The sequence below is a fragment of the Corvus moneduloides genome, chromosome 10 (genome assembly GCF_009650955.1).
Source record: "Corvus moneduloides isolate bCorMon1 chromosome 10, bCorMon1.pri, whole genome shotgun sequence".
Lineage (NCBI taxonomy): Eukaryota > Metazoa > Chordata > Aves > Passeriformes > Corvidae > Corvus > Corvus moneduloides.
The window spans coordinates 8350098-8359581 of record NC_045485.1 but is presented as its reverse complement, the minus strand read 5'-3'; positions in this window follow the sequence as shown (position 1 = coordinate 8359581).

The following is a 9484-nucleotide window of genomic DNA, read 5'->3' as shown; positions in this document are numbered from 1 at the left end:
GGCAACACAGTAAATGAATTAAGATCAGAGAGTCTTGCTCAAGTGAGAAGATTGCATAAGTAACCGCATGTGTTATTGAAAAATACATATTGTTTACAATATATTCTTGCAAGATCCTTAAATATTTCACTTTGAGGTTTGCTTGATATAAAATATTGCATTTGTTCAAGCTGTCTCACAGGCTGGGATCTAAGCTGATTTGCAGCTACATGCAGATTAAAACCACTATGCTGTCCCACTGCAATTTTGGATTTAATTTGGTTAGTTTCCGTCTTTTTAAGAGAAACAAGAGAGTTTTCAAACCAACAGGCATTGACTGCTTACCTAATTAAAAATGTATCCATCTGCTGGTTTGGTGGCTGACTTGTTATTCAAAGCATGCAGATCTAAGTAGGCTGATTTATTTATGAAGACCTTATGACACTGAGAGATATGCACTCAAAACCATGCAAAAATAAATGTGGTTCCAGATGGGTAGACACACAGAGATCTTTATGGGGTTCTAAATAACAGATAGAGAGAATTTGGAAAATGTGCTTTAAAGGGAAGATCCTTTTATGTTGCTTTCACGTGTTTAACATTTAGAGCTCAAATAACAGAGCAGCCAGAGAACATGTTGTGAGATAACTCTAGTCTAAATATCCTATAGTGCCTTTTAAGTTGTGACGATTTTTTTCTGAAAGCTTAGTGTGAGTGATAGACTCTGAAGCAGATGCATGTTAAGCAATGTTTTATTTAGAGAACACTTTAAAGTGAATTTTAATTAAAGGAGAAAAAAATCATTAGCACTCACAAACATCATGCGTTGGAATCAGGCTAAATGCTATCTTCTTGTATTTGATTTCATTGGTGTATTGGTAAATGTCTCCCAAATTAAGTTTCTATGCTCAAGCTTTTGAAACTTCAAGTTCATTGTATTCATTCTCTATGCTACAAATATTGTTGCAATCCTCAGGTAAAGTTTAGTCATCAGTTTATGGGTTCTAGGAAGTTCCCAGTGTGATGAAGTCATCAGGTATTTCCACGTGGGGTGTGGAGCTGCTGGTGTCAAACCTCATGCCATTCCTGATGCAATTCCACTGGCATGGGGCTTCTGACACTGATACAAAGGGGATGGTACCCCAGCTTGCTCAGAGCTCTCTGCACGAGGTTCAGTGTGCAGGTGGTGTGCATCTGCCACCTGAGAAGTGTGAGGAGAATGGAGAGTGTTGTGTCTGAGGCAACTCTGGAGCAGCTTTATGGCCTGTGGTTCTGTTTACAGCACAATTTCTAGTGGGTCCTTTTGGTTTTTCCTTCCATCCATGTGCCTGGCAGCATGTTTATTCAGGTTTTGCATGTTTGCATGCCTGTTTGTGCTCATTGGTAAAACAAGCCATTTTATCCAAAATAGACTGAAAACATTGCTTTACAGGCCACCTTATCACACTGGTGTCCTCTTAAGTTGAAACAGTCTTGGACTAGATGATAGAGTTGCTTTCAGAGGAAATGTATTTCTTACCAAACCTTGCATTGACAATTGTGTTCAGATTCACAAAAGGATAATTCTCTAATCCCAAGGTCAGTTTAAGCTGATTCCCCAGTATATACATTTTCCGATTCCCTTTTAATTGCTTTTTATTTCCATGTCAAGACAAGCATGTGGGTTTTCTAGTGCCAACAAAATACAGAAATGTGGTTCATATGTAGATTACCCAAGGAGGATATTAGACTGAGTTGCCTTTTGGTAGGAAGCAATCCTGGCATTTCTTTGGAAAACTCTAGAGATGTTTGAATAATCCTTATACTAACAGATGTCACCACTGGGAATCTGTTTTACTTTTACAGCTCTTTGTTTGAGTATCTTGCTGGCATTTTTTGATATTTTGGAATGGGGTGTGTATGTGTGTGAAACTCAAACAAATCTATATTTTCTTTCACTTGATTTCTCCCAAAGATATATTTTGATGAAAGTTTCAGATAGTAATTGAGGGAAGAAAACCCATAAATTTTGCTATGGGTGTTACTTTTGTGCAGAAGGGAGAGGACAAAAAAATGACCAAGAATCCTTTCCTTTTGTTTCCAGCACACAGCAAGCAACTGCTTGCTGTTTTCCTGGTCCCATGCAAGCCCTGGAAATGGGGGACAAGGGATCACAATGGGTCAAGGCAAATAGTTAGTCACACTCTTTCTCAGAATTGAACCCTTTGTTCAAGTAAGGCAAGCAAGTTTTCCACTACTAATTTTGGTCTGCGTTGGAAACTGTGGCCAGTGTGGTTGTGTGAATAAGGATTAGTAATGGTGAGTGGGCACGGGAGGTAGCTGAAGGGGTGGCATTTTTGTGCCTGTAAAAGCTGTAGTGGTTGCACATTTCTCCCCAAACTTAATATTTTTGCTGTTTGCCTCAGAAAACTGCAAGATGATTTGTTTGGGAAAAAAATATCGCTGGAAATATCAACTGCATACGTGTTAGGAAAGCCTTAAAATCGACTGTCTCAGTAAAGCAACGCCAATGAGTAATTTCTAATGGAAATCTTGCCTTAAGGTAGAATTCAGGGAGATGTGTCCCTGCTCTTCATTGTTGTTACAGATCTGTGTACAAGAAAATGTGCTCAGGGTTGAGGTCTGACTTCCATTTAAAGGAATGAGATGGTTCCTGCTGAAGGAAAACTTGGAGGGAAATGGGACTCACAAACACTCACAGTGTTTGCAGCTGGAGAAAAATGGTTCATGGTGCCCTTGGTGTAGGAAATAGGAGGAACTAATTTGCATGCCAGAAATTTAAAAATCCTCAAAATGAGGTTCATGCCTGTGAAACGGGTAATGCAGGTATAAGACCTGTGCACATCTTTTGTTCTAATGCAGTAGTGATGTTCAGCTCCTTGAGAGTGGATTTGAGGTCTGGTTGTGCTAAAAGCTGTACAAGAATATCTCAGCGCATGACAAGACCCAGCAGATGGGTATAAATAAAAAGAGAACAAGGCAATACTCTGGCAGCATTGCCCAGCACAACAAACCACCTTATTCTCTGAACTCTTCCAGTACCAGTGACAGCACTGAGGAAAATAACTGCTGCCACTTTTCTAATATAAAAGTGAGGGATGGGTTTCTTTCTTCCATTGCCCTTGCAGTTTTTCATTTCCATGCCTACGATTTTGCTTACATGAAGTTAATCCAGAATTTGCACTATTCTGCTATAAAATCAGTGCAAATACAGAACTAGAGCACACACATACACATATACTCACTTCTTCCAGTTAGCGATTCCCTAAAATAGGACAAGTGGTTTCTGAGCTAGTAAACCACCATTCTTTTGTATCTACAAGTAATCTGAAATCAGGACAGAGAAATACAGGCAATGCTTCAGATCCTGAGGTAAGCTCATCATTACTTTAAGGCTGGCCAACCTCTAGACCACAAGTTCCACACTTCCTTACAGATGTTACCACAAGGAACTGCACATCTCCGTGTTCTTGGCAGCAATGGCATGACAGGCACTAGATGCTTACAGATCTCTCTGACTTTATGTTTATTTAGCATCACTGTTTTAAGGTGGGAATTTGAGGTAGTCACCTATATCCAGCTTCAAAAGTGTTGCTGCAATGGCTGTTTCAGGAGGTCCGTGCAGAACTTGGAGCAGAGCCCTTCTCCCAGGGGTAAACTCATAAAATTAATCTTTCTCCTGTCCTGTGAACGTATCAGTCATGCCTGCCTGCACAGAAAAAAACGCACAAATTCTTTCCACTTTTTGGAACAAAAAGCAAGGATTTTTTATTTAATTCTAAAGAAGGACAGAGAGTCTGCCCTAGTATTAATAATAGCTCATATTAAAAAAAAGAAGGAGGGGTTGGTGTTTTTTCTTACTTTACACACTTTTCTCCTGTATGGTTGCTAATATTTTGTTCATAATAATGTGGACTATCTCAGGATGGTTTAATCTGAGTTAATTAGGATTTACACTCTATTAGAAGTGCCAGAAAGCTTCAGTGCTCTGTAGGGAACCTGTCTGTGGTGCAGTTTGATTGGTACCATCATTGCATAAATAATCTCTGAAAAGATTGCTGTCTCTGAACACATAGAATAAAAATGAATTAGAGCTCTAACACTCTATTCTTTTGACAGTTTTACAAAAAAGACAATTCAAAGATTTTTGCACAAAAAATTATCTTTATTTATACTGAATTTTTAATTTTTTACTATTAAAGTAATCGTGTATGTTTTTAGTAATACCTGCAGTAAATTATGGCAGGAAAACTAAGATTCCAGTATGAAAAAAAATCTGGGAAATACTTTGTTTTCATTTATATTAATTTTAGATCTATTCTGTTTCACAGAATAAATTCTATGTAGGTATTAAAGCTTAGTAGCTAAGCTGCTGGTAGAATTCAACTTTACCTTAGAACAGGCCAGAATCTGGTTCAGAATCTTAAACTGTGACCCTATTCTTGACAGAGGGAATCCAAGTCTGCCTGATTGATTGTTTTTCCCAGTGCAGAAAAATGGGTGGAGCTTTTAAAGAAGTCTGGATGCAGTTTGTAGTTTTGGCTTTACCTTTCCAGTTCAGCTAAGACTCCTCTGAAACTGCTACAGGCAGATTCCCTGCACTTTCTGGCAGAGGCTCTTTTCCTGACGTTTGTTTCATTATTAATGGCACACGCTCCCTCGCACGGGCTCCAAGGAGCCCTTCGGAGGATGCTGCCTGTGTACATCCCCTCTGGCTAGTGGCCCTGGCCCTGCCAGCAGCTCTCCTACACCAGCACCACTCCTGCGCCAGCCCGACATCTTCATCCCGTAAACTTTTATTTTCTGGAAGCTGACACTACTCCCAAATGACCCTGACTGAGTAAGAAGCACACCAGCTGAGGACAGACAGTACAAAGACCGAGATATTCGAAAGCAGTTTGTAATAATTGAGGTGTCTGTTAACCTCCACAGCTTTAAATAACCTTCCACTGAAACATGGACAGGCAGATTCGTCTCTGGGTTGCCAAGCATCTGTGCACTGCAAACAACCTGCAGCCTTATACAGTTATTTGCTCTGGTTTATTGGTCACACTTGCACAGGAAAAAACCTGCAGGTCTCTGCTTGCCCCCGGCCTTGCTGAGGGTGAGAGCTAAGGCTGAGCTAAGCCAACACCTCTGCTGCAGAGGTGGGTGCTTGGATTTGTTACATTTGATCTACTTACTCAGTGAAAAGCAGTAATACCTGTTTTGCCATTTTGGTGCATTTATTTCTCTGCTCCATCCGTACTGCTTCTCAGATTTTACCTTTTGCCAGTATCCTTTTATGTTTGTTTATCTTAGGAAAAATAATCTGCATTGTAAACACTCCTGGATTTGTAAATATCTTTGCTGATAGGATTTCCTTTCAGGGACCTGGTAATTATAAATTTTAGACTAACTATGAGATTTGAGTTGTGTTGTCAGGACCAATGTAATAAAAGATACTACTTCAATTACCGTTAAAATCCTGTTACATTTCACTTACGCTTCTCTAATTTCCCTTAGCACTCCTGGTTAGAAAAGGCAAAAAATCTATGCATCTGTCTGTCTGTATATTGTCAAGTCACGCCGTGTGCCTACTCTGAATAAAGACACTGTCACAGGTCCTGTAATCAGCACCAAGGCAGTAGTGAATAGGAAAATCTTGTGATGATGATCACGATTAATGAAAGGAAGTGTAAATAATCCACAGTGCCTAAAGCTCACTTTTTTTGCAGAGTGGATTTGCAAGTGAGCTATAAACCTGATCCTTTTCTTATTGAGGTCAGCAGCAAAACTCCTGCTAATCCCAGCTGAAACAAAATCATTCTGCCAGCTTGATGTTTATAGAAATGCATATTACCTTCATGGAAATGTTCTCCCGCTATGGCTTTTTGTATTACAGCCTGCAACTTCATCTAAAGCAAACATGACTTGAGAATGAAATCTTACTCATATAAAATAAAAAGCTGTTATTCTCAGATAGCTAGCAATAAATTTTGTCAAGTAATCTACTGGCAAACGTTTAATACTCACAGGTCCAAAAGAATCAGTAAATCCAGGGAGGGAAAGGCTGGGCACATCTGAGCACTTGTACTGGGAAGGAGCTGCAGTGACTCTCTGGTGCCAAGCCTGATAAAGGTGCACCTTTGGGGCATTATTCCTTTTGACAATGAGACTCTGTGTGTGAGTCTTACACTTCCTGGGGTTATTTTACACTCTTTTGCAAATAGCCAAGTAGTGTGGAAGTTGTGTGGGAGTGGAGTAAATAGGATCACATTTTTGTAGGAAAAGGCTTTTCAGAGGAGATGGGTGAAATTTTCCTGCAGGCTGTGGAATTGCATACTAAAGGAAGAGTTTGTGCTTCATCCCCTCTGCTTTCTTATTTTTCCTTTTTTTTTTTTTTTCCCCTTTCCCCCAGCTAAATGTAGTGCTGGGCCTCAGGAGGCCCATGAACACACAGAGCTTCCTACTGAGGTTGTCACTTGACTGACAGCAAAAAGCTTCTGGGGAGATGGATGAGCATGAGTAGGTGGACATAGAAAAATGGAGAATGAAAGGATAAAGTAAAAATAGAACCGAATGTTCATCCAAAATCACAGCCCTTTCAGGGGCTGTAATTTAACTTATAAATGTCGTGTTTGTGATTGGAAAAAATGTAAAGCAACTCTGTGTGTGTATAAGCATACATGTGTGAGAGACATTCAATATCCGTTCAGAGTGTTCTGTTAGAAATTATATTAACTACAGAGATACATCCAAGACAACGCCCTTGTGTCAATGCCCAATTATTTATACACTAATATATTCCCTTGGTGCTTTAAAATACGAGGAGAACAAATTGTGAGTGAGTAGGAAATCTGACAATATTTCAGTCCTTACATTTCCAGATGATTTACAGTTTCTCAGAGTCTCTGTGTTTGTGTGTTCATGTGCCTGTTTGTCTGTTCCACTCGAGTCCTGATCTCTAAATAATTCAGCCAGGGTTTACCCCTCTGAAGCAGACAGGATCAAACATTTAACGCACTGTCATAATTATTACAGTGTCTGCTGCAAGTGAATACAGTTTCACTGAGGAGCTGAGACAAATACCAGAGACGCTGGCTGTGCTTTATTGAGCTGCATTAAATTGACCGTTTAAATGGTGTAAACTTGATGATGGTGCAAACATGATTAGTTCCCATCAAAGCCAAATCACTCCTGATAGTGAGTTACAATAACATAAGCTGGCAGGTTGGCAGCAGCGCAGGCTGCTCAGGTAATAGGCGTTTAAGACAAATGTAACAGCTCCAACGGCTGTAACAAAATTTTAAGGAATAAATTTTGATGTCAGATACTTTGTTGAAGGGTGGAGTTACTGGCTGAAGCCGAGAACAGGATTTACTCCAAGTATCAGTGACATCTGTTAAAACCAAGCTGGGCTTTTACGATTCGTTGAAATGACACAAAGTAAGGAAATTGTGATTATTTTGGCAAGACTTCTTAAAAAAAACCCCACATACTGGAGCCAAAATATAGAGGATTTGGTAGGATTGCAAGCATTTTATTTTATGACATTTGCAGGCCTTTTTTGCATTGTCTGTATTTATTTTATGCGACTTTTTTTTTTAACAAATTGAAATTGCATTAAATTACAGAAAAAAATTAAGATTTCAAAGCATTTTATATAATTTTAATGACGACTGACTCTTCTGGCATTGCCACAAAAATAACTTCAATTAAAAAAAGACGTTTTGAAGCTCCACAGTTCCCATAAAGTTTATCCTGACTAGTAGTAGATCTGTCAGAGGCATCAAAGATGTGAAAAGAAGAACATTCAGATAGTTTTAATTGAGGGCTGCCTATATTTCTGGGTAAATAATAAAAAAGGCACTAAACCTTTTCTTCCTTCTCATTAGGCCAAGAATTCTTGTAGATAATTAAAGTCAGGAAGTACAAGTTTTAACAGTTGCATTGACTGTGCTGCACTGTTTTCTAACACCCATTATCCAAGCAGCCGCTTAAAAGATTTATTTTCTACGGAAAGAGAAAAAAACACTAGCTATCTTTGCAGGGTTATCTTTAAGGTTCTGCCAGTGGGAGCTCCAAAAGAAATGTTCAAGGCTAAGGAAAACAATCCGAGCCTCAGAAATAGGAACCTCATTGTAAATACTGTGTTAATAAACCTTCTTAACAGCAGTTTTAAGAGCCAAAAAATGCATCCTCCCCAGATCTTGACCTGAAATTAAACCAGGTGAAGGATACTCTATGTTTTAAGCAAAAAGTATCAGTAAGTGTGTGTATGTAAGTATTATGTTTCACAGTATTTGAATTTGAGGAAAAGTAGAGTGATTTAAAGAGAAAACAGGAGATTCTGGGCAGGCGTGTTTCCTGATGCACAGAATTCTTAGTCAAACTTTAAGTCGCTTTCAAAGTGTTTTTTTAGCTAATCGAGCCTGTACAGGGCTTCTGTGTGGAAACTACAGCTAACGCTGGCAAGGATTCGTTTTATCCCAGACGGAGGAAAAATCCTTGGAGAGTCTGGGTGCAATTCCCCGATTCCGGGTGCTGGGATGCAGCGGGGGGAAGGATCTGTGTCCCGCACGGAGCGAGGGGAGTGCCGGGGGTGCCGAGAGGGCGCTGCGGGAGCGAGGGAGCTGCACCCTGGGGAGAAGGGGAGGTGTTACCGCCGCCGAATCTGCGGGGAACTGAGGCAGCGCAGCCGCCAAGAGCCGCGGGTGGGAGAGCCCGGGGGTCGGCGCCCGAAGAGGGAGGCGCTGCGGGAATCGCCGGTTCTGGAGCTTTCCGAGGCTCACGCAGCGGCACCGAGAGCGGCGGAGGGACGGAGCATCGGGGGCGGCCAGCGGGAGGGCTGCTCTGTTTCCCTCGGTACCGCAGCGCTGCCCTGGGAGGCGGCCGGGACGGCCGGTCGGACAGACAGGTCCGGGAGCAGCTCTGAGTACGGACTGTTCAAGGACGGTGCTCAGCCCACAGGCGCTGCCTGACCCACCCAAGGCTTAGCGGGCTTTTAAAAACTACGATTTTGTTGTCAAGGCGCATTTAGAGAGTAATTCTTTTTTTTTTAGGAGGCAGATGTTCGGAGCGTTCAAAGCAAAGCGGGGCTGTGGCTGCACAGCGCAGGTTCACGGAGACAGGCTAAGGGCATCAGCCAGTACAGGTGTTCCCGGGCACGGTTCGGGCGCCGTGTACAGCTGTGGACAAGGGAGGTGTGCACGAGCTTGTGCGCCCCGATGGATGTTAGCGTTCAGAGGGAATCGCTCCGAATCCTGCTCTCCCACCAGCCCGCCCCGCCCGGCCACTGCCCCGGTGCATAAAAGCGTGAATGATTGGCACCTTCTCGGTGAGCGGCGGGGTCCGTCCGCTGCCGCTCACCGGGGAAGCGCCGCCAAGAGCGGCCGACCGTAATGCTCATCCCCGTCCGCCCGTGTCCATCCCTGCCCATCTCTGTCCGTCCCTGCCCGACCCCGGGGAGCCGCTGCCGCGGGAGACGCCGCCCCCGCCAGGTGGCGCTGTTGCTCAACGGTGG